This window comes from Meleagris gallopavo, chromosome 1 (assembly GCF_905368555.1).
Source record: "Meleagris gallopavo chromosome 1, MGAL_WU_HG_1.1, whole genome shotgun sequence".
NCBI classification, from domain to species: domain Eukaryota; kingdom Metazoa; phylum Chordata; class Aves; order Galliformes; family Phasianidae; genus Meleagris; species Meleagris gallopavo.
The window spans coordinates 133,151,407-133,177,504 of record NC_139404.1 but is presented as its reverse complement, the minus strand read 5'-3'; the positions used below and the strand labels follow the sequence as shown (position 1 = coordinate 133,177,504).

The 26,098-nt window shown below is 39.8% G+C and overlaps 1 protein-coding gene across 5 annotated transcripts in view; it reads right to left on the bottom strand.

Moving 5' to 3' along the window:
* Positions 1-26,098, bottom strand: part of NCK2 (NCK adaptor protein 2) — an 84,533-nt gene that overhangs the window by 57,676 nt on the left and 759 nt on the right. Inside the window, exon 1 of one of the 5 annotated variants that reach the window (XM_085214662.1) lies at positions 20,962-20,986. The exons of the other annotated variants lie outside the window; for them this stretch is intronic. The gene's annotated coding sequence lies outside the window, so the exon portion shown is untranslated. Of the gene's footprint in view, positions 1-20,961; positions 20,987-26,098 lie in introns of those variants that run through there. 5 annotated transcript variants of the gene reach the window in all.

The following is a 26,098-nucleotide window of genomic DNA, read 5'->3' as shown; positions in this document are numbered from 1 at the left end:
TGCAGTCAGATCCGTATCCTCTGCAGACAGGGTATGTTTCTAAAAAACAAAACAAAAAAAAAACCCAAGAACAATTTTTACATCTACCTGCACAACCATTAACTCCCAATCCATTACTGAAACATGAGGAGTTCATTTTCTAAATAGTACTGATGTTTATCTGAAATACCACACTCCTAAAAAACAACTTCCAATATCGGCTTCCTCTGTAGTTGCAAAATATGCATTAATAAAATGTTTTTAATTTTGCAGAAAACAATGAGGACTGTTGAATCTATCGATTAATGACTGCACCTGCTATGCCTACAATTTATTTTCTATAGAATCACATTCTGTTAAATGGAATTTGTACTTTTTTTTTTTTTAAATATTTTCTCAGCTAGAAAATTCCCTCATAATTTTAAGCTATCGAATAACCTGATGTTGATAATAAATTACTAACTGAACTCATGGTAATATGCAAAACATTTTTTAAATTCCCATCTTAAGCAGGAATTTCCATCTTAATACTTAACGATATTGACATAATAATTCAAATCTGATGCCACAAACTTTCAGGTAAAAGAAACACTGAAGTAGAGATGGGGAAACCATGAATGTAAGGACAGGAAGCATCATCCCAGCTAGGTGACAACTGCTTTGAGAAGACATCTAACATTCAACCCTCAAAATAATAAACCACACTCACTTGCCTTCGACACATAGCAAAGCATTAAAATAAATGCTACCCATGTCCTGTCCCTTGTTGTACGCCTTCTTCATTTTACAAGGGTACTATGCCTCTAAAACAGGACTCATTTTGCTCAGCATTCCCATTCAAAAGCAATCCCTGAAAGGAAGAGCAATCAGACTCCATTTTATCTTCATTCCACTGTTTTTTCTTTTCTATTTATAACATTAAATTGGAGCTCAGAACCATTCTAATTTTCCTTATTTAAGAATTTGCATTCTGACTACGTAAATGCACACATACACATCCCAAAAGACCACACAGAAAAAGCAACAGAGGCCTTGATTAATGCTTAGGGCAGCTCTATAGGCATCTCATGAACGCTTCCAAAGGCACGCTAAAGACCTGAATCATCAGTTATAATTGCAGATAAGCAAGCAGAAACTTAACCACACCTAAGGATGTTCTTGAACTCTGTATCATAGTATCTTTGAAGAAGGAAAGGATCAAACTTCAACCTTACACAGTATCTAACTTAGCAGGCTTCTCAGGCCACATTCATGAACACGAGGTAATTATTTTTCTTTCCTCAATAGCACACCTTAAAAATCAGATCTGTAGTCTGAATAGTAAGAAATATCTTAGTTATCTAACTTCCTTCAACACTTCAGAATCCAGAAAGTAGCATTTTAAACAAGCAGTGTAACAATTTGCTCCATTAAAACTTCAGCCTCTGATTTATATTTTTATTTCAAATTACTGTTTCTGAAAACCACACGGTCTTTTCCGTGAAGTAAAATTAGTTTTGAATTGTCCAGGACCAGCATGGCTATTAATAATTGATTAGTCCAAGCAGCTCCCCAGTAGATCTATTTCTCCTGTTACATATTTGCCATGTAATGTTCTGTGTGTCAAAATACATATAGAACCAACTGAATCATACCAATTCTTCCAGACGTCTCTAAGTCAGAGCTTTTAATTCAATACTTGGGGATTTCATGGTTGCAGAGGATGCCTACAAACAGCACGTCAATATAGTCATTAAAGCAACCTAGTGATCTGCACATCTAAGGAAAAATGCCTGCCTCTGCTGGAAAAAAGGCATTCACAGATGCCTTTTGGAGAAGCGAAAAACCACAGATTCCAATAAATTAGCTACCACACAGGATGCAACATTTAGTCACGGGCACATTATCAGAGCAACATGAAGCAGAGACTCCCGGTTACCACTCTTGGCTAGGAATACGTTTCAACTAAGCAAATAAATCTCCCATCTAGGCAAACAGACAAGATTTGTTCTCGGTAAGACATAACAGAAAATGGACTGTAACAAGAACTACAGAGAGCCTTCAGGTCACTATCATGGTAGAACAAAACAAGGCATGCTTAGCAATTCAAAGTTTTATGGATAAACTTATTAGAGCTCCTGTTCGGATAAATGATTCATTCTTTATTAATCCGAAGACAGTCTTTCCTATTTTCATATGTGTGTATTAAATAGTTGCTTGTCTGGCTGTAACAGTACTCTCTACCTTTGGAAGCAGTGCCACTAACAACATACGGACAAGGTGATGTTAATTCAGATATGGCAAGGTCAATGTTTGTGTTTGGCACTGGTAGGCAGACACAGGGAACTGGAAGATGTGCTCAGAGCAAATTCTGATCAACATCTTCACAGAAAACACTGTCAGAAACTTCTTGACAGCTCTCAAACAGCCCAGTGGCAGCTCAGTGCATTACGCTGATAGAATCACAGAATGGTTTGGGTTGGAAGCGACTTCAAAGCCCTCCCAGTCCAGGGCTGCCCCCCACCAGCTCAGGCCGCCCAGGGCCTCATCCAACCTGGTCTCTGAAAGCCTTCAGGGATGAGACACCACAGCTACTCTGGGCAGTCTGTGCTGGGGCCTCACCACTGTCAATGTGAAGAATATCTTATTAATATACCATCTCAATCTATCCTCTTTCAATTCAGAAGAAGGCCTGCCCTCAGCACTTCCTTGCTATAAAACATCCTGGAGGATGTTTTGGCTCCCTGCGTTCCTCCAGGTGTCGCCTGGATTAACCAAGAAACTTGCTTTAGGTGAACAGCAAGAACAGAAACTTTCACATAGCTTTGTTCCTACCAAAGTGTGCAGCAGCCATAGTTACAGACGCTTCTGTTGTTGCCATGTGAAGGATAATTACATATTCCAAGATCTCCTAATGCCCAAATAGAATTTGGCAACAATTTAGCTTCTGATGTTTCCAGCACTGATTTTCTCCCTTTGGCATCTTGCACACATTTGATGGTGTCTCATTCTACTGCTTTTAATCCCACCAGTTCAGTGAAAAAGACTACAAATGAAAATGCAATGGAAATATTGCAGGCCTTGCAACAATAGCCAAAAAACAAGATCTCCTATGGCAGCTGTCAAATTAATGACATCTCCAAAGCTATCTAAATACAGTATCTGGGCAGAAATCCAATTATGTGATTTCTGTCTGAACACCCCAAAAGAGAGTCCTACTGGGGTTAGAAGTGGAAATAATTGTAAGTGCAGATTAGCAACATAAGCAGCTTCACACTTGAAATCAGAACAAGGGAACAAAAACCTGAACACATGACATTTATCTGGACACAAGGGAGAGGAAAAAAGAACCGCCAGACATCTGGCAAAAGGTCAACGCCAATTACATTGTCCAAATTTGTCCCCCAAGGTACTAGCTCCCAGCTTTGCTTCTTAGAAATAAGGGGTATAAGCAGTAATTCAAAGATTTCTACTTACTTCCAGATCCTCCATTACTCCGTGTATTACTTTTTTTTTTTCCCCCAAAATTCTTCACATACTTCATATTCAGAATGTATATATCAGACGACAAATTAAGACTGCTAATACAAACCACAGTTACAAACAATTGTAAATAATTTCCACAGACTTTTAGTAAGCTACTGGTAGGCAGCACAACTGAGAGTTCTGCTATTACAGGACTGCATGTGCTATGACTAGTATGAGCATGAACTTCCTGAAAGTACAAACTAAATTTATCTCAAGTCTACATAACAAAAATAATAACAGTATTCCTCCTCTGCTTAAATACTGAAGCTTGGAATATCATTTGTCACGGTTGCTTTAATTCAAGGCTCTGATTTCTTTCTGCTGTTTTCGTTAACCTATTCTAGCTACCAATTTCCCTTTCACTGTGGAAGCCTCTGTTACTGCTTAGTTCTGTGGCATTTTCAGCTTGCTGAGCCTTACTACAGAATTCATTTTATTTGTGGTTTTATAACATGCAGCTATCAAACAGCCTTTTTAGTCAACAAAGTTAAAAAAAAAAAAGAACAGGAAGAGTTGTTTCTTTTTTTATATATATAGGTATATTAAAATAATTGCTTCTGAAAATATAGATAAGTACAGATTTATCTGTTTTTCAAATGAAACTGTTAAAGAGACTGGCTACTAAATTACTTAAAAAAAATGAAGGTGTCATATGACATGAATATGAATTGTTATTAACTAAATTCTAACTACAAACCATTATCTTTATTACAGACAGATAAATAAACTTTTAAATAAATAGAATGAATAATACTGAAAAATACCAGACTGATTTAGGCAGTTTCTAATCCTGATCAGCCTGGATACCAATGTGAACACTTTTAAAGGTAAGGCTATAATTCACCAAGTGCTTCTCAAATTCAGGACAAAGGAAAGCATTCATTACAGACAGCCTCTCCTATGAAGAAACACTGAAGGAACTGGGCTTGTTCAGCTTGGAGAAGAGAAAGCTCTCGGGAGACCTCACTGTGGCCTTCCAGTACTTGAGGAGAGCGTATGAACAGGAGGGGGAACGGCTGTTTACAAGGGTGGACAGTGATAGGACTAGGGGGAACAGTCTTAAACTGAAACAAGGGAGGTTTAGGTTAGATAGCAGGAGGAAGTTTTTCACACAGAAGGTGGTGACACACTGGAACAGGTTGCCCAAGGAGGTTGTGGATGCCCCATCCCTGCAGGCATTCAAGGCCAGGCTGGATGTGGCTCTGGGCAGCCTGGGCTGGTGGTTGGCGACCCCACACATAGCAGGGGGGTTGAAACTAGATGAACATTGTGGTCCTTTTCAACCCAGGCCATTCTGTGATTCTACAATCTTTAGGAATACACATTCCAGGATGTGCTCGTTACACCATGACTCAAACAACTAACCGAAGGTCGGTTTTGGTTTTGTTCTCCCCTAAGCATAGTCCTGAGATTTTCAGAAGTTTGAAAATATCAAGTTACTTCTGTCAGAATCTCCTAAATACCCGAGACCACAGCTAATTCAAAAAAGTAATTCAAAGAAATGGATAATGCATAAATATACTTCAATTATCTTGCAACTAAAAAATCTTATTCAAAAATAAATTCCAGTTGGATCATGGAGTCAATGAGACTGTCAAAAAACATTTTGGCAAAGCCCAGAGAACAAATTTCTCCAGCTCCAAAATTATTTGTTTATCCGAAGAGCTAGATATACTCAAGGAATCCATTTGTTGCCAGTTCTTTATTACAAGAGATTTAATTTTTGTGTTTGCTCTCTATTGCACACAGAGCAGCAGTATCACGAATCCTGCTCTGCCATATATGTACTGCAAATCCAATTACTACTCTATTAGGTCTCATTTAGGTCCCATACAGCGCGACAATAAACTGAACAAAATGAGTATCAGCATGCTTTCCAACCATCTTTACAGTATGATATAGGTGGCAATCACAGCTTAATAACATTTCATTTATTATAAAGGCAGCTCTGAATTTTCTCTATCTGCCACATGCTTCGGGGAGACTTTAGAAATACCTACAAACTGCCACCCAATGGATTCAACATCTCCTGCAAAGGCATCATGGTTTGGTTTTATTATTTGCTGTTGTGATGTGATTTTTAAGTAAGCTCTTATTGTATCTGTATATAAAAAATTCTCTTTGCTAGAACTCTCACATGCTCTGAATACTTCACCACTTCACTGGAGTTAATTTATGGATACATTGTGATCATGTACCCTTCCATTTTCATTGGTGTACTTGCCAAATTTGTCTCACCATCCAGCAACTCAACATTGACAGATGTCCAGACATTCTTTCTTCCAGGAATTCAGAAAGAAAAAAAAAAAAAAAAAACACAAAAGAAGTCCTCAGCGCCTTTTAGTAGTAAGCACTTGACTCAAAGTTCTCCCAAGGATGACTAAACATTTGTTGAACAGCTCGTTCTGTAGTGGCTGACTTGACTAAATCATCTTCCTTGTGCAGGCCAGAAATAAAAACGTCACCCTGACATTTACACACATGATCTGTTGTTAAAACACAAAAGCTAAGTAAACACATACTGTCCACTTTCAAAACTAGTCCCCGTATTTGGATATTTTGTTTCCAAAACTGAAAGGTTCGACCTTTCAAAAATGAGCTTTTAAATATTTCATTTTGTTGAACAATTTTAGTAGTAACTATTATGTTCTGTCTTTTACATGCCTACCACCAATACTGAGCAGCAGTAGGAGAAACTATTTCAGGTTGAGGGACAGGGAATCTTAAGGCATGTCGAGGCTTGTGCTCCAGTTCTGCAATTAGAATGAAAAGATTTGGGCTACAGCTTTTTCAATAGAGACTGTAAAGGCAGTGACGCTATTGATTCCCTTGTTCCACCCGCCTGCCTCCCCAACTAGAAATGGTCAAAATACATGGGGGGGGAAAAAAAAAAAAAAAGTCTTTGCATTTTATTCCATAACATTACTCAATTATGTGGTCTTTTCTATTGTATATTCATGCTTTTTTTTCCTATACATTCTTCAAAATGCCTTCCCCCTCCACTGTCTATCTCTCGTGCTCAAGCTGAATCTTTCCTATTTCCTTCCCTTGGACACCTAGAACTACAAGCAGACCACAACAGGCAATCTCCCTACAACAATGGAAGACCAGAGACCCCAAATTATCACTTTATTCCACTTGCAGCTTTGAGCAAATCATAAAATCCTTAGAGTTGGAAGGGACCTCTGAAGGCCGTCTAGTCCAACTCTCCTGCAATGAACAGGGACACCACAGCTAGATCAGGTTGCCCAGGCCTTACCCAACCTTGCCCTAAAAGACTCAAAGGACAGGGCATGAACCACATAACTGGGCAACCTGCTCCAGTGGAACAGACCTTAAGGAACACAGACTTCACCTACATAAACACAGAGTTGTTAACTTCATCACCCAAACATCTTCGCCTGAAAATGTAGCTAAGGGTATATCTGAGTTTTTAAATCTAAAGAAGCTGAAAACACTAAATTAAAAGTACTTCTATATTTAAACAATTTTGAAAACTCCGGTTTCCTTCTAAGTAGGTGGAAGGATTTCCCTCCCGTCTTCATTTTATCAGTCCTTCAGCAGCCTTCAAAGGTAAATGCTGATCCTGCACAAGAGCTCACTCTCTTGAGAAGTTACAACCTCAGATCATACAAGAGCACAAACATCTCCTCAATACCACAAAGCCTAAGAGCATCTAAGAGCAAATCTACAGAAATCCACTGCAGATTGCTAAAGCACACATGCACAATCCCGGGTTTCAAAAATCAATTATGGCAATTTTCCATTGAAATCTATAATATCACAGATGTCACAAGTACTTTCCTCCTGACAAAAACAAAGGAACAGTTCTCAGTAAATATCAAGAATGTTCCAAGACGGAGGTTAAATACAGATTACAGCGCTTAAATTACAGTCACTGTATTTTTGAAGCACTAAATACTTTAAGAAAGCAGTGAAACAATTACAAGTTCTTAAGCACATTTGACACGTAGTATTAAAAAATTATAGCAGATAACAGTTCGAGAACAGGCAGCTCATATAAAAAAAAGAATCAAAACTCTTGACAATGGTCCAACAATCAGAAGTAGAATTACTTCATTGTGGTAGGTTTAAGGACCAAAAGAACAATACATCATCTAACACTGGTTCTCCCTCCTTATGAAGTACGCGTTTATTCTTTCCTTTGCCAAAAACCAATACTCACTTTATCTTCTACTAATTCGTTGTACTACTTTTGCATGTGCAAACCTATTTGTTCAACAAAAGTTACCTTACTCTTCCTGCTGATGGGTACTGATAATCTCAAGAAGGCTAAAACAATATTCAGCATTTCAAAATACACCTGGAGCAAAGCAAATCAGGCTAACTATTTTTCTATCATCTCACTGTGTGAGATATAAAGGAAGTAGAACAGGAATAAAGCAACCCTCAAAAATGCACATCCACCAAAACTCCCTGACACAGACTTGGATGGCTGTTACTGATCAGTACTACACTTCTGAACAAGACAGTGCTACAATTATAAGCTAGACAGCAAGATGTTAAACACTTTGCATAATTTATGTTGCTGAAGCCAATTTTAGCTTTGCCACTTAAAAGAAAAGTAAGTTGATTGAAAATTCCTTCCGGTTGAATAAAGCTTCACATTCCTGAAGGAAGCCTCAAAGCAAGGCAGCATTGTTTCTTCATCAATCTTTTTAATATACCCACAGGCAGAAAAATTCTTCTTCCAATCAATGCTTTCCCAAAACTCCCAGAGGCAGCAGAACTGTTGGGCCTCCAACTGAAAGAACAGTTATGCTAGTGAGCAGCAGAGTACATCAGCTGACACACGATTTTAAGAAGTTCTTGGCACCTATTGCTCAAATTTATGCTGTCAACTTAAAGAATGAACCACATGACTACTGAACACACATCTGCAAACTCTGAAGGTATCCTGCAAACTCATTTGAAAGCATTACCAAAAACCAGAATGAGACCATAGGGGCCCCAAAAAAAATCAGTCCCCAAAAAAGTCAGACTTTCTGTAGCCCTCAGTAGGGTGGGAGTCGCCCCAGAGCTTGAAAGACTGACTCTAATTACCGCCAAGTGCTCAAAGCAACTATTTTTTAAACCTAAAAAAACCGAAACCCTGCATAACTACAGTTTCATAGAGAAGTTAGAGAACTAGAATTACTTGCACACTGAATGTCTCTTGGCAGTGGGATTTCTGCTTCAGTTCTACAGAGCTTTGCCAAACAGCACGAAAAGTGTAAACCAGAGTACAAAAATCTACAGCAGATATATTCTGGTTGCTAAACCATGCTATCACATTCTCATTACTGCCATTACCTGGAATGTCTAGATCAAAGCTTGAATGCGCATGCAATCACTTCTTAATTTTATTGCAGAAAGATCTGCCAAATTGCTTCTTGCTGATGTCTTCAAAACGAGTGCTTGGATAGCAGATTTAGTCTTGTAATAAGCAACTGGTAAAGATCCCACGCCTCGCATATGATAGAGTGGGAGACTGGTGTGAAAACTGAGATAGGAAGGTAAGAGTGACACAAAAACTGAGGGAGAAACAAGACAAGAGCAGCAAAATTTAAGATAAACACTGAAAAAGATGCAGATTTTACACAATTAACAACTCCTTGTACAGGCAGGCAAAGAAAATACATGAAGAAAAATACATAAAGAAACATTGCGTGGTTCAGTTTTATAAATTAAGCTGATAGACAAACTAATGTTGTTTATAAGCAATTTTAAAAATCTAACAGAACAATGTGACGGAAAGTAAGGTCTGGTAATAGTCTAAGCAAGGATTTCCTTTTTGATACACTGATACTTCAGAGCTAATAAATTTAAGGACATTTTATAGGAAATGCCAACCATCTACACAGAATATTGTGCCCAAATATCACAGATTTTAAACTTTTGTGTTTGACAGCTTGAAATTTAATCCTGAAAAACAAAGTAAAATACTAATGAATTCAAGACAGCTCTTGAATATAAAGAAGATAAAGAACTGTGGAGATTTTGCTGTTGTTAATTGTGATCCAAGTCAAAGGCACGAGATGAAAAAGTTCCACATACAGGATCTCTTCACACATCTGAGTAAATGAACACTTAGCAATTCTCAGAATTTCTTAGAAAGGTTATCATGCACAACATTTCTAGAAGAAGTGAGAGAAGAGTTTTCAAATTAAGATACAAAAGAATAAAATAAAGACTTCCTAACATCCCTGCAGCTTATAAGCAGTCCCCTTAAGCCATTTCACAGCCAGCATTTCCATCCAGGTGGAAATCTGAGAATGGCATCTCAAAGAAGGACCTACTTGCCATATCAGGAACACCATGCTGCATGTCAGTCCCCATTTTTTTCACACAGAGGATGGTGACGCACTGGAACAGGTTGCCCAAGGAGGCTGTGGATGCCCCATCCCTGGAGGCATTCAAGGCCAGGCTGGATGTGGCTCTGGGCAGCCTGGGCTGGTGGTTGGTGACCCTGCACACAGCAGGGGAGTTGAAACTAGATGATCATTGTGGTCCTTTTCAACCCAGGCCATTCCATGAGTCTATGATTTCTGAATAGGATTCGCTCAGCCAGGACAATGAGCTGTACATGGTGAGAGAATGCACAGCATATGCCTCCAAAGAGGCTCTCACTGTCCTGTGACAACTGCACCTTCCTGCTCCTCAACCCTCATCAAAGTGATGTATTAATTCACACAGGCTTAACGAATCAATTATGTTCCAGGAAAAGGAAAACGGTTTTCCTTCGGGACACTACCAGAGCTAGTAGCAGCAGAACTGCTGCTAGCTACGCATACATGCACAACTATTGCCTTACATCACTAACCACCAGCCCCTCACATCCCACATCCTCACTGCAGCCAGAATGCACTAAACGTGCTTTCATTCAAGGTCAGAAACAGCAATTACCTGGCACGCAGCACTGAGCTGTGGAGATGACTGAATGCACAACGGTAAACGTAGCATCAGAAGCCTTTGAGTTTTGTACAAATGGAAATACACAAAGGCTGCGGGCTGGAAACAGTTATGAACAGGTGTTGTATCAAGGTACAACAATTTAAAAAAAAAAAAAAAAAAAAAAAGAGTGGGGAGGATTTACCAGAATAACTTAATTTCCCCAGTGAACGCTCTCTTATTGAGGCAGGAAGACTGAATTAGTTTTTCACAAATTCTACCAGTTAAGCAACTTTTGAGGCAAAACACTGATCATTCAAATTATGTAGGTCACAATCCATTTTCTTCTTCCTCTTTTTATAGAAACAAAATCCTGAATTTCATTGTCTTCAATTCTGTAGAAGAGATGGCTAAGCAATCTTAATTATAAGCTACTTTATTTGCTTACTCTTCACAAGACTGAAATGCTTTTTCTAAGCAAAACCCAAACATCTTTTCTGCATTTAAAAAGTTTTCATAGAGTTTCTAAGATTAAAAAAAAAAAAAAAAAAAACAACCCTGAGACAGAATCTCCAGAAAAGCTCCCTAAGCTTTCAGTAACCAACGAGAGCTTAAGAAAGGTAGTCTTGAAATACAATCAATACAGAACCTTCTAAGGGGATGCATATAAGTGTTCGATAATAATAAGAATTAGGTTTGGTCATTAAGGTCTGAAAGAGAAGTTAACTCACAAAAATGGTTTAAAATGAATGACTGAATTCAGAAACACAATGCAAAAGGAAGCACAGGGCCCAGTTCCGTATCTCTTAGCATCTGCAAGAACAAACACAGCCACATTAAATTGACAGTCCTACTGAAATTAGTGTGCATTTTGGCACGTAAATGACATCTACACCTTGCTGCATTAGGGCAGCAGCTCAGACTTAAGCATGCAAAACTTCAAGCTGAATTTACTTCAAAGCCTCCCCCCTCATCTGCCTACAGAGCTCAGCAATAGACAAAATTGAGAATGTGGTTTTCATTCATTTCTTCCAGGCACTCTAAAATTCACACACGCACCTCAGAGTGGCTTGAAATCTGGCGTGCCATATGGCAGCACATTTGTCATTTCCAGAAATATGTTGAATATGGGTTCCAGAGATATAAAACCCCAATAAAAAAAAAAAAAAAAACAACTCCTGAAGCCAACAGACTCTATTCAAACGCCACCAACTTCGCATCGCGCACAATTGGAGAGCTCAGGCTTTGATCAGGCTTCAAAGAACCTCTCCATTCGCCCCAGAAAATAAATCTAACGCATTCGTTTGTGGAGGCTCATTTCCCTACTGTTTTACAACTATATGAAGCTATTTATACTTGCCTTAAGTGAGACCGAAGCTGAAATAATACATAAACATCGATACTCAGATTATACAGATGTGTCACACTTGTGGCACCAAGTCAGTGAGTTACAAGCTGCAAAATAGCAGAGGATCAGGGTGAAGAATTAATGGTTGGTATTTCCATTGGTTGGTAACCAGCACGAACCAACCGAAGGAGAAATAATTATTTCTTCCCACTCCTGCATACAAAGTTTAATGGTTCATGTTACGAAATAACACAGAAAAAATTGCAGAACAATTAGCAAACAGATTTTTTTTTAAACCTGAAAAAAGAAATAAGTGTCTCTTCCTGGCTGAAATAATCACACAGGCTCTAAACCAAGCAATTTAAGGTGAGCTTTCAAAAAAAAAAAAATTGATTGAGCTGAACTAAACATCTTGCTGTTGCTAAAGTGATCAAGTCCTGCGCCTTAGGTACAAAACAACTAATTCATCTTCCTACTACAACTGCTACTTCACAGGGATGTCTGTTTTCCACTGCTGGCACTCTGTGATGAAATTATCTTTTTTCTTAAAATAGATACAGATATAGATTTAGATACAGACAGAGATTGGCAAGCAGTCATTGAATTACACTCCATGACTGGAATGACTTTCTTCTTTCCTTTCTTCCATCAAGGTTAGTATCACAGATCATGGTATTTTTCAATATAGACTAAAAGATATAGAAAATCATTTAATTTTTTTCCCCGCTGGCACATTCAGTTTTCACTTTCTTCTTTCTCCGTATGTTGCCTCTTAAAAATAAGCTGCCTTAGCAAACACCTTTTTACCCCAAAGCTGGAAAGGAACAGTGAGGAATAACCACTGACAAGAAGCGCTAAGGGGACGGTACTTAGTTTTGAAATACCCAAATTAACACAAATCTTAGTGCAGACAGGTGGATCCTAGAGTCTTTGAAAAGCTTCCTGTTTGCATATTCCACAGTAAAATTTGTTTTGGGAACAGGGGATCTACATAATTTCTCCAAGATGTGGAAGTGCTGGAAAGACAAAGCAAGTACAAGTGATTCTGTAATCAGTCATTCAGACCTCCTGTAAGGTTTCTGTATGTAAGACAGAAGGGAAGGATGCTACCAAACAAAAGCACTTCCACTCCAAATGGGAGAAAACGCTTGTGAGCACCTGAAAAAATATACAGCAGCAGTAAGCAAGACATTTAATGCTGCACAGCCACTGTTTCTGTATACTCATCCATCATGTTCACCCAAACCAGGATCTGCTCAGCCACTCCAGCTGACAGGCGTTTCCAGCTTCCCAGAGACAAGGTTGCTGCGTACCTGCAACTGACATCTCCTAACAATGACAGTGTACATACTCCTTGCTGCTAGAGGCAGTGTGATTTGAGAACACTGGTGCTTTTCCCCAGGCATAATGAGCACACTGCTGCCAGCTGCTGATGTTGCCATCCCAGGAAACCGTTCCTAGAAAAGCACGAAAAGGTGTGGGCTGAGCTGCAAAGACAATAATGTAGAAACTAAAGCAGGCAGACAGGTCCTCTGTAAGAGAAGTGAAGAAAAAAATCACTGTGCCTGCTAAGGTTGATGAGTAGACCTCTCCCCTTCAACCAATATCTGGGCTTTTTAGGTATAGTGAGATTGTGGGTGGGATGAAAAGCAGCTTTCAGATGCTAAAGCACTGTTTTACCAGTAAGGCATGCTAGATTTCCTGAAATTTTTAAGGTTTATTCCAAGGCAGAACAAAAACAAACAAAACCTCTACACTTTACAGAACTGTCTATGTGTTTTGCGCGTTGCATGGAAACCACCTGCTGATGTTGCTAGAACAATTCAAGAACCCAAGACTGCATTTGACAGGTTTAGGCCTGCTGCAAAGAAAGGAAAATCCCACTTGGGAAGCGTAAATGAGAGAACGACTTCAGCCTGATATATGGAGGCATTCAGGATAATGCACAAGAAATTTCTTTAATTCTTCTTGCAGGCAAACGTGATAGCAAACGATTTGAAGTTCAGTTTGTATCGTGTTCTGAAATCTAGAGTACGAAGAACAGAGAAGAAGTCAGTGACTGAAGTCATAAACAAGCTGCCATCCTCCCAGTGCTATGCCCACACTGTCAGCAGCAATTGCTCCCAGTCCCACTGCTCGTGCAGGCACAGTCACACAGCTAGACCCAACTTGTTAACCTCACTGTCACCTAGGCTGGCTTCTGGCAGGTCTAGTAGTCAGTAGTGCCTATACTAAGGCACTCCAACAAAACTACATAAGGATTGCAAGACAAAGTCTTATAAAACAAGATGTAAGATAAAAGTCCTGAATCTAGTATTAACATGTAATGAATACGTTAGTATTTTACCCATCTGCAGCAGGCAGATTATTGCCTTCCTTTTACAGTGGGGTTCTAGTCTGTAGGAGCTCCCTCCTTTGAAGCAAAGCTAAAAGCCACTGTCAACGACATGATCAGAGTCATGGCCAACAATCTAGGATTCACCTGGGTCCAAACAACCCATCTTAGCCAGAAGTATCTAAAAAAGCAATTCTCACAAGATCGCAACTAAAATATCACAAAACAGAACTGTTTCTCAGCTGTGTGTATTCTTTTAATCACTATTTTCTTTCTCACATGTTTTTTCTCACCCAAGTCCCATCTCTAAGTCGCTTGAAAAGTGAACCAAATATATTCATGTGTAAGTGGTTTAAGTACCACAACTCAGTTTATTACATTTTTGGAAGAGTTCAACTGGTGGCTTTGAACTGAAGCAGAGAACCAAACCAGAGCTCTGCAAGTAATAATATACTCCTTAGGGATCTAAGATTAAAATGGTAACAATCCTTCAGCTGAAGTACAGCCAGAAGAGTCGAGATGGGAAACGAAGGCATAAACAATAAAAATGTACAAGTTCACTTCCTGGATCCAATGTTAGCAAACTATTAAAACTTCAAGGTACAAGCCAGTTAAGTTATTTTCCTTTCTTACTTACAGCTTTAGCCTCTGAGGTATTCTATGCAATTCTTTAAGCCCTCTGCATATTTTAATTTTATACTTAAAGATCTTCCTGCGTTCTGAGACAATTCCTATTTTTTGCTTTGATGCTTTTTTCCTTGGATATTTTACAGATCAAGCTCTAAAATGAAGTTCAGCAGAAAAACGATCAGAGCACTGCATTTCAATAACAGAAGCGTTGTAAACGTGGCCTTCAGTATATTAAACTCATTGCTGGAAGCTACATATGAAAATATATTACTCACCCCAGAAAACTCTCCATTGTTATAATTTGGTCATTTCACACACCAGTGATCAATCTCAGCTAGCACATTCTGTAAGTCCACACATAATGATAAAAAATTAGACCTAGTAAGGAAAAATTAAAGCCTTTCCTTCATGAACAAGTTTATTCACCTAGTAATTTTATTAAAAAAAAAAAATCACTTTTCTACTTTTTCTTGTTATGAAGCTAAACTAACAAGCAAGCTGTTGGTAACAAGGGTCAGCAGGTCAGCAACCTGTACTTGCCTGCCCTGCAGAGGAACCTGACAGACACCAAGAAACATCTTCCAAAAAAAAATAAAAAATCATTACCATCATCTTATAGGGGCACACCCAAAGGGAACTTCTTTATTTTTAAAAGCTGCAAAGACATTTAATGCTACCGAGTGCAAATCATGAATCCCTCTTTTCACTCTCTTTAAGCTCAGGATTTCTGCCCTCCTACTGCTTTTCTTTACCTATCCCTAGAAACAAAGTTGCAGATTGGTTTTGTATGTAAGAGCCTCAGAATCAGTATCTGTCGCCAAGCACGCTAAAGTGCATCTACAAGCTGAAAGCCCCAGGCTACATTTCAGTATAAAAGAACAAAGTTCTGGAGAAATATTACTAAGAAGAGACTATCTAGCCATTGGAAAACAAATACTTTGGAATGACCATGTCTGCCATTCCCCTTAATCCCTACCACCCTGAGATCCAGAGCCGACCTGGATACAAACTAGGACAGCCCCCACGACAAAGGGTGGGACGGCAGAGAGAGGCAAGTTTTATGATTCATTTTAGTCCAAAGCCATTTCACACTGCTAAGCCCCACTCCAAGCTGGGGATAAAAACAATGATTTACCAAATCATTCCCAAACTCCAGGCTGTGTGCACATACAGATGTAGGCAGAAAATGGAAGTGTGATACCCAGCAGAAGAAACTGTAAGACGCTGTGCGGTCACTCCCAGCCCAAACAGACAAAGCAAGCACAGGACAGCACTTCCATGGCTAGCACGACATGCTTAGAATAGCAAGCCAACATAGCAAGAACAAAAATATCCTCATCCAAACCCTCTCCGCAGCTGTTAATTTAAAGGAATGACACGAAGGATATATGAGCCTCCACACTAACTTTAGCAGGGACTGCGGGACACGGGGCTTCGTGACACACCAGCAGGATGCCACTCTGCTACTCAGACAGCGCATTCATCTGAGCACATGCATTTCTAAGGCAATGCCCAGCACCCACGTGGCACCGCGAAGGAAACAGGAGGGAGGTGAGGGCAGGAGGCACACACAGATGCTCTGAAAGAGGGGTCAGGGCAAGGGGCTGCAGGAGTTCTGCAGGGGACAGAAGTGAAGACAACATCCTACCACCATGCTTGCGCTGCAGAGCCACACAGGCTGCTCCCCAGGACTGCTCCAGAATGAAGTGTTCATTTCAGCTTTCTGCTAACGTACAGCACTTCAACGTAATTCATTGAAAACGATGCAAAACCAAGGTAAAACATTACGATTTTTCTCAGTGTGAAAATGCTTCTTTTTATTTGCAGAAAAGCATTTATTGACTGAAACATGCAGGGAACCCACTTTCCAGCTGAGCCCGACCCAATATCCTAGCGCGATGCCAGAACACATTAAAGAAAGAAGAGTTGAAAACAATTCTACAGAAGTGTTGTAACCAAGGGTTCAGAAGTGCAGATAAACTGTGCTCAGTTCAGAGACCTCGCCCACTGTATTTTTGTACATGATTTTCAACTGCAGTGCTTGAGACCAGTCTTGCTCATTTTAGACCTAAATGAGTGTAATTTTTTTTTTTTTAGTTTTATCTAAGACTTTTTTTTTTTTGAAATTGCTAAAACAGTACTATCCTATGAATAGATTACAGACAACCCAAAATACATCCACTCACTGTCAAGGCTGTTCCCATCAAAACAACACACAAAACCCAGCAAAACGGAAAAGAAAGAAGTAAAGAGTCACAAGACTGAAAGACAACATGAGATTTGCCATAAGATTCGCTCCCTGCTTCAGATGAGAGCTGGTGGGTGGCAGCTGAAGCTGCATGACAGTACATTTCACATTCTTAGGTTCTGAACGGCTCACAGTTTACAAGCCCTGCCCTGGGCTTTCACAGAACACCTCCTAGGTGAGCGCAGGAGACAGAGGTGTCACACAGCAGTCCTACAGTTACTCATTCCTAATTGCTCCTTTGTCAGAAACATCTCGTTTGTATAAAGAAAAACAATTTTTCAACTGCCAGCTGCACCTGGAACTAGAAATGCCAAGTAGCTCTTTACACAGCTAATAGCAAGAAAGGCTTTGCAATCACCAGCTGCTTGACAATTGTTTTACTGAAAAGGGTACACCTTCTCAGCCTGGTACGTGCATCTCAAAAATGTGTTTTCTACAATTAGCTCAAGACACAAGCAGAAAACGTGGGTAAAGATGAAAACATTTAAGTGTGCGAGCATGATTACAGTTAAGAACAAATGAGTTTCATCTAAAATGCATTTCAACTCCATTTTTAAATATTACTCTTTAAACACGGCATATAGGGTAACTGTGGAAATGTTTTACAATTGACTGGAAATTAGGATTTCAATTTTTTACAGAAGCTTAGAAACAACTACAGTATTACTGAACTAGCCTGTGATACTCACATTCTGACATACTATATGCACGTGTGTACAATACAAGTATCATCCAAGTGATTCTGTTTTGAAATCTCCAAGTATTTTGACCTGGACACAAAAAACAGAAACCATTTTGAATGAACACACCACAACACAACTCCCTCCTGGAGTTTTTTTATAACTGAAGTGACCTGATAATACAACAACAGGTGTTCTAGCTGAACTATCAGAAAAATTACCCTTGACTCACCTGCACCCACTGTTTGTTGACATCCAACTCAGCATTTCAATCTTCAAAGAATGTAACGCTGCAAATTACACTGCCTCCTTAGAAAGCACAGTATAATCTACTGAATACCAAGCTGCTTCTAATGTTGTGCACGCTTAGTCACAGTACATATGCCATTTCTGCAGAGTAAGACAATGTTCATTAATTCAGATACCACAATTTGCAGTCACACGCAGTATCACCTTTCAGCTAGGAGTACGTAGCCTGCATTATCCCAAAGGAATCCAACTGCCCAACCACGTGACCACTAAAATTATCCATCCAGAAGCAAGAAAATCAAAGATTAGACCAAAAATCACAAGAACAATCTGAGGATGTATTTATAACAGAAACTCAATCTAGTTACACCATTAGACACCGTATTATAGTTAAAACATAAGTAAAGAAGTTTAAAAACAGGTCATTACAATTACCTGCATTAACACACATCTTGTTTCTTTCGAAACAGACCATTATAATCCTCATTACATTTGAGGGCTTTTCTTGCATTGTATTTTTATATACAAAACTAATCTGTCCATTCTTGCCCATGAGGAACTTCTTACATCCATTCAGCAGGCATTCTATCAATTCCTGCTTGATCCATTTCCATTCTTTTGTACCTCAGTACTATCATTCATTAAAGAAGGCTAACCTACCAGCAGTCCCACTGATTTCACATGACTTCTTAGAGTAATGTCATACACAATGAATAGGTGTAAAGGCAGGAAAAATAAGCTGGCTATGTAACACTGCAGACAGAAGTTCTGCATGTAATTTAATATACTTGCCTGGACAAGTTGAGAAATGCATAGCTAAAAAATAGCTGACCAGCAGTCATTTTGATTCTTGTTTGAGACGACACACTTACAGACTTAGCTTTCTATTTGGTAGGTAGTGACATGCATTGCATTAGGACCAATAGCAACAGTTCAGCACATACCTGCACTTTCACAGGATCGCAGTAACAACAGGAAAGTTGAGATACAAAACCAAAGACAAAGAATCATAGAACGGCCTGGGTTGAAAAGGACCACAAAGATCATCCTGTTTCAACCCCCCAGCTATGTGCACGGTCAGCAACCACTAGACCACACTGCCCAGAACCACAGTCAGCCTGGCCTTGACAAAGCCGCAACAACCTGTCTTCCTATCATTCCAGCAGATGAAGGGAATATCTGAACTAAACAGACACACAGGGTCTCAGGTCAGCAAAAAAGGAAAAGACCGTAGTGGGACACAATTGTCAGTACAAAGCAGAGCTAACAGCAGAAGACACACAAAGCCCCCAATAACAACACTACTCAGACTGCAGCAGATCCCCATCACAGGAGGTCTGTAACATTTCAGTTCATTATGATTCCCTATGCATCCCTTAAGAGCCTCAGAGCTCATAAAAATGATGTGTCATATTTTGATACTCACGCTAAACACAAGCTTTATTATTACCTAAGTTTAAGCCCAATACAATCCACTCAGTCCTTACTGAGATATCTGATTAAATTTCTAATATTCATGAACTGGATTTTTAATATTGAATGCTCAAAATGATTTAAGTCTTTTGATGTAACAGAACATAAGTCATTCAGTGTCAAGTGGAAGGCAGATCCTTTATTATAGCATTAATTATTTGGGATATTAGCATTAACTTTTCTCTCTATTTGAATTAAATGGAATTCAAAACAGTGTGAATTTATGAATAGTCCACAATATAATTATTTCTGTTATCCTCGCAGCACTAGCAGAAACACAGCCAACAAACTTAAAGGCAGGATACCGATCATCATTTTTTTTTTCTTTCAATCTTTCCTCTGAAAGACAGAAAAGGTGAAGCTCAGTATGTTTATACTCTAAATGGCTTACATTCCCTTTTGATGTAAAAATCTACATATTTTTGTATTCAATGTGTAATGATTAAAGGAAAACAAATTTAAGCAAGATATACTGTAGCCAATTTCTTTTATGACGAACAAAAACATTCTTAATTAAAACCACAAACCTCCAAAAATAGCATAGACTTTCACAACATTTCAATACTCAAGTGGGAAAAATGCTATGTCTTAGCTTACAGGACCAAAAGCATTGCATCAACAGGATCCCACGGAGCTCTGGTAGGAAAGACTAAGGACATTTTCAGCAGCTAAATTGTGCTAATTTTTAATTAATTTGTGGTGCAGTTACAGTCAGTGATGCCGACAAAAATAAAGCACAGTTCAAAATAAAAAGACAATAATTAAAAAAGAAGAAATCCACCATTCATTAAATCTGCTGCTGGATACTAGCTGAGTCAGACAGTAATAGAATCTTAGGGATTATAACCCAATGCAACATTCTCATACAAAATACAGAAAATCAGTATTTACAGGTTTGTATTCAACCTTACAATACTTCTGGAGTCTGGCTAGACCGAAACCAGCTGTCCAACCGAAAGTGTAACTTTATGAATAAGCAGTAGCCAAGGCCAAAAATAGAACAAATAAAACATCTGTGCCACCACCCATGCTCCCAGTCCATCTCTACAGCTGCAAGCTCCCTGCCCTGCTCTCAAGTGCAGAACTAAGACAGAGGTGTTAGCACACTGCTGTTGGACAGCAGGAACAAAAACTGAAAAACCAGTAAATAAAGTACCTGTTCTTGACCTAGAAAATACTGGACACTTGTCCTTCTGGGTTTCCTGAAGCTCTCACTAAAAACACTGAAAGAATTCAAAACATAGGAATCTTAAAAGTGACTGCACAAAGGCTATGTCTGTCTTTTTCTTCTGTTCGTCTTGCAAACTCTGTCTGAAATTACCAAGAACTTTTCAAAAAACACCAAACCAAATTAAAAAAAAAAAAAAAAAAACACACAGAAACAAGAAACAAAGCCTGAAGGGGCATCTGTTTTTCTACCTGAACAAACCAGCAATAGGTTTTGTGAAGCCAGGCGCAACATTCATTCAGCCCAAGCCCCCGGGTTCCCGGCATGTCATCATTCCAGACCTGTCAAATTTGATAACACTCTTTGTATGTTTGGAGGCACACCATCCATTCAAGGAAATGAACATGTGATTTGTTGTCATGACAGCTATCACAACTCAGCACAAGAACATACCATACAGCCATGTATCTTTCCCTCCGCATTACAAGGTTCAAAAATACTTTCCTCGGCGGCATCCACAACAGCAGTAGGATGTCAAATCAGAAGTGACTTCGTCTGAAGCAGCCCACGATGGCACTGGAAGCCACGTTAGGACACACAATGGGTGTAAAAAAAAAAAAAACAACACAGATGTAATGAATACACTGCTATTATGAGAACAGGAAGGAAAAATACAGACACGGCATGCTACGCTGAAGGTGCTCCCAGTGCATTAAAACCAGGTCATGCCGATCAATACCTGGAATCCCTCTCCGTTGTTATCAGTGCCAGGCTTTGATAAACGGGAGGCTTAATTTATTGCTGTTCCTTAAAGCGTTTGATTAGTCCAGAATGCCCTGAAGAAATTCAGAGTAACACACCAATTTAACCCTCCGTGGGTAGAATAAGTACAAGTTGGATTTATTGTTTCTCTTCTGTCCTAAGCCTGCGAAGGGACCGTTTTACAATATAGTTAAGTAAAATGTAATCAGTACACACACACACACACACACACACACACAAAAAAGATTACTTTGTTCAAGTACTAAGATAATCAGAGGGCTGGAGCACCTCTCCTATGAGGAAAGATTCAGCAAACTGTGCTTGTTTAGCTTGGAGAAGAGAAGGCTCTGGGGAGACCTCATTGTGACCTTCCAGTACTTGAAGGGAGCGCAAGAACAGGAGGGGGAACGGCTGTTTACAAGGGTGGGTAGTGATAGGACAAAGGGGAATGGTTTTAAATGAGACAGGGGAGGTTTAGGTTAGATAGCAGGAGGAATTTTTTCCACACAGAAGGTGGTGACACACTGGAACAGGTTGCCCAAGGAGGCTGTGGATGCCCCATCCCTGGAGGCATTCAAGGCCAGGCTGGATGTGGCTCTGGGCAGCCTGCTCTGGTGGTTGGCGACCCTGCACATGGCAGAGCGTTGAAACTAGATGATCTTTGTGGTCCTTTTCAACCCAGGCTATTCTATGATTCTGTGATTCAACCTAAATTCGACAAGGATAAGTTAGAAAATTCTATATTTACACCCATACATTTAACTTACATTTTGAATACTTAATCAACTCCATTCCCTTCCAAAAGCTGCCCACCCTGCAGTCGTCTATTTTCATTCTGAAGGAGAATTTCTGTGCCCAATGACTACTCTTTAATATAAGAATTAAAAAGGAAAGAAAAAAAAAATCACATAAGAACTAAACTCATTTTTAACAGCTTACTCTCATTTTCTTTAAAACACAAAAAAGCACAAAAAAGAAAAACAAGATCCCACAAAGCATATTTTTTAAACACAGCACTGCAAGCAGCACACCCGCTCGCCCCAGCCAAAGCAGAAAGTCCCTTTTTGCTAACCCTCCTCCCACTGTCTTGCAGTTTGTCTGCTATCCCAGATTTGCATCGAGCTGATCCAGCGTAACCTGGACAAAGACAGCCAAGAGTGGCCTACAGCAGCTGCTGGCACCCTAGTAGGAAGGGACTCAGTGCACCTGCTTTGGGAAGAGAGGCACCAGCTGTAAGCAAACTGTGCTATCTGCTTTCACATCTCTGCAGTTTCTCCTTATTAAGGCCCCACAATGAACACACTTCTAGAACACAATAAAACTGTAAAAGAGGCAGAAAGCAAATCTCATCTTTCAACCAAAGAAATAATAATCACATAATACAACAATTATCTATAGTAATCTCCCTGCTCAATTATTTTTGATTATTGATCCATTTTGGTTAAAATGTACAAACATGATCTGCACACATCCAAACACGAGGCTTTAGGCATCTGCTGACTAGAGAGGAAGAGAACATCCTACCTGTCCAAACAGCACAACCTGCTGAAATATCACGGTAATGAGTTACCATCCACCTATACTTGGGTTCCAAAATCATTTTAAAAAATTATTTTAAAAAAACTTTTTTTTTTTTTTTAATAAAGGAGACTATCTGCTTTTGTAAATGCACTAAATATACCAGGTTTTCTACAATAAAGTTTCAGCTATCCTTTACCAGTGGCGTATCTCAACATCTGTTTTCACACCAATCAATAGAACTGCACATTCTCTGCAGACAATAACTTAAATTAGTTAAGAACAAGTAAACCTGGATTGAGTTTCTTCAGCTTAGACTAAAAACACACCTATATTGCACTCATTTTGCACTACTCTGTCATTGTTATAAGAGAGAAGCAACATTTATTTTATTTTATAATTCAGGTATCTATTGCAAGCCCAGTATGTTCACCCCACTGTCTGCTTCCCAAAGTAATCAATATTAGTTACAGGTCACCATATTAACACTCATTAATGAGATCAGGACCAAAAGCAGCACAACAAACCTATAGAGTGAGAAAGCCTCTAAGCCACACAGGCAGTTTCTACCACTTTGAACAAACCGTGGCTACACCAGCACGTCTCAACATCCTCTAACAGATGGTTTTTTCAACATTACTATTTCTGAAACTGTCCTACAAAACCTGCAATAATTTTAAATGCAACGGGTTACTATTCTCTAATTGAGATTTATTCCTTAGCATGTGAATTCCTAAAATTTACAATAAAAACATACCCTGCCAAGCCACCTCACTGCCCACAAAGCTATCTATGCTGGTTTTAAAACACGAATTCACTTTGTTAACAGTGAGAGACAAACTCATTCTTTGTGTCACATGTACTCAACAAAAATAAAAACGTGTATTTTATATCTCAGTGCACTTCCAATTTACTCATTTCATTAGCATTTATGAAATAATTAAGAATCCTTATGATGGGGAATAAAAGATTACTCTAGGAAAAAAAAAAACAACAACTTCACACTTGGAAGAATCACTGAACCCACCACTGAATAGAGCAACAGTTTAATTGGGCAGAACACAGATGACTAAGTCATGATTACTAATGGGTCTAATTGAATCTGCAAGAAAAAAACTCAATGCAACTACTTAAAATAGAAAAAAGCTAAGTACACCTGGGCCAATCTTCATAACTTTACAAAGCAAAACGAACAGAAAAGGCATTTATCAAAAGGAAGAAGTCACCAGGATCACATGCAGCGTCTTTTTCAGAGAACTATACAACAGCCTGCTGGTTAAATTAATCACATAGGCATCATTTGTATGCTTTAAGAGGAAGAAACAGTGCTATCTGCCACGGCACAAGCACCATCCCTACTTCCCGTGAAGGCCTTCCAATCCAGGAACTGTTAAGGATACCTGACTTTCAGGGGCTGAAGAAGTCTCACCACGCGGAAGCTACTGTTTAGCAACATTTCTGTATGCCTGGTAAACACAAGGATAAAGCATATTGTCCGAAAGTTTATTATTTCAGCAGAAACAGACAGCAGCTTGCCTGCAGAGAGCCTCAGCTCTCCACACAGCCTCTCCAGTGCACAAGCTGACCTACTTCATCTGAGCAGTGCGACCAGAACCTCACTGCACATCTTACCATGCCAACCCAGCAGCAACTCACTTTCATCCACACTTTCCTTCCACCATCCCTACTTCTGAGAGCGCGGGGGAGAAGAATGGGAAGGGAACAGCCATTGAGACACCCCAAGATCCCTTGCACAAACAGAAAGTATCTTCTAGAACATACGTAGCCTTCAGATTCAAAAGCCACTTGGGTTTGATTGTGAACCTGTCCCAGCTATAAAGTGAAGAGCATTTGCTTCTGTGAGTCTGGAGCAACTTTTATGCTCACGTAGTACAAAAAAGGAGATACCTGCAGGAGCTTTCTGCTGCTGCTCAAGGCAACAACCAGCAAACTGTACTATCCGAACATCTCTTTCCCAGCTGCTAATGTTACGGTTACTACTGAGGAAAGCCAGAGGCACTGTGAGCAAGGGAATAACGTGTCAGCAGCCACACACACACACACCAAAAAAAAAAAAAAAAAAAAAAAAAAAAAAAAAAAAAAAGCAAAGCCTGGAAACAAAGCAGATGCTGCTGACCTTGTCCCCTCTTCTTTAGCACACAGTAGATGTGAGGTGACATGTAAGAGCGCAAACACCTTTCCTTAACGCTACCACACAGCTAGGCAAGAAACTAGGGAGAAAGCAGAGGGAGAGGAAAAAAAGGATGAGCTCCCTTTTTAACACAAGCAAGGCAAAGGCTGGAGTTTTGAATTTATCATATATTTAACAGTAAGGACATAACATAAAGGACCATCCAGATAACCATGGACTAACTCTGCTTCTGTTTCTGGATAAACACAGCAAAAGAGATTTTGTAGATTGCTGTATTGTTACAGCAACTGGAAATACTATCTTGCAGAGGTAAAAGGCTCATACAGCAGCTAACTATGCACTGACAGAACAACTGCAAGGAGAGCTGACGGTATAACGAGCCCAGATCTGCTTCATGGCCTACATACAGATATTTGCTAATTACAACTGTAGTCTTAGCAGGTGCCTCCCATGTCTGCATTTATGCACTGCTCCCGAAAGCAACACGGTCTAGCTAAGTTTCAAGGAGAAAGTCAGATATGAGGACACAGCTGCTGAGGCCGACCAGGGTCTAATCTATGAGTTAAAAAGTGATTTCACTCCAGCTCTAGTCCTAGGAACACACACACACAGTACCACAAACATCTCCTCTGTGGTATTGATGCTGACAAGCAGGGGCAGAAACGCTTTCAGAAAGAAGCCTTGCACGAGCTCTGCCCTTTTGGATGCCTCCATATCCATGCCTGGCTCTAGATGACATAAGCCATGCACGGGATGGGCCATGGAGATTTGTTTTTATAAAGGGCACCGGCGTGTTCCATGTGAGGAACCCGCACAGAACGTGCGGCCGCAACACCACTTTCTCGGGAGCACACATCGCTTCACCGCACACAAAAGGAACGGAGTTCGCTCAAGTTTTGAGCTAACAAAAGAGCACGGCAGCGCTGAGTTAATTCACAGAATAACTCAGATGCGCACAGCGAGCCATAAAGCTGTAAAAACCCCGAGCTAGCGGAGCCAAGGAAGCAAACTCCACAGAGGACTGGCAGTTACCAGCGCTCGGGCAGCTTCCTACACAGGGCACGGCCAGGGGAGGAAGGGCCAATTCCCACCCCAACCCCCCGAGACGCGCTTCCTGGGCACGCAACGTGTCATTCCAACTTTTTTTTTTTTTTTTTG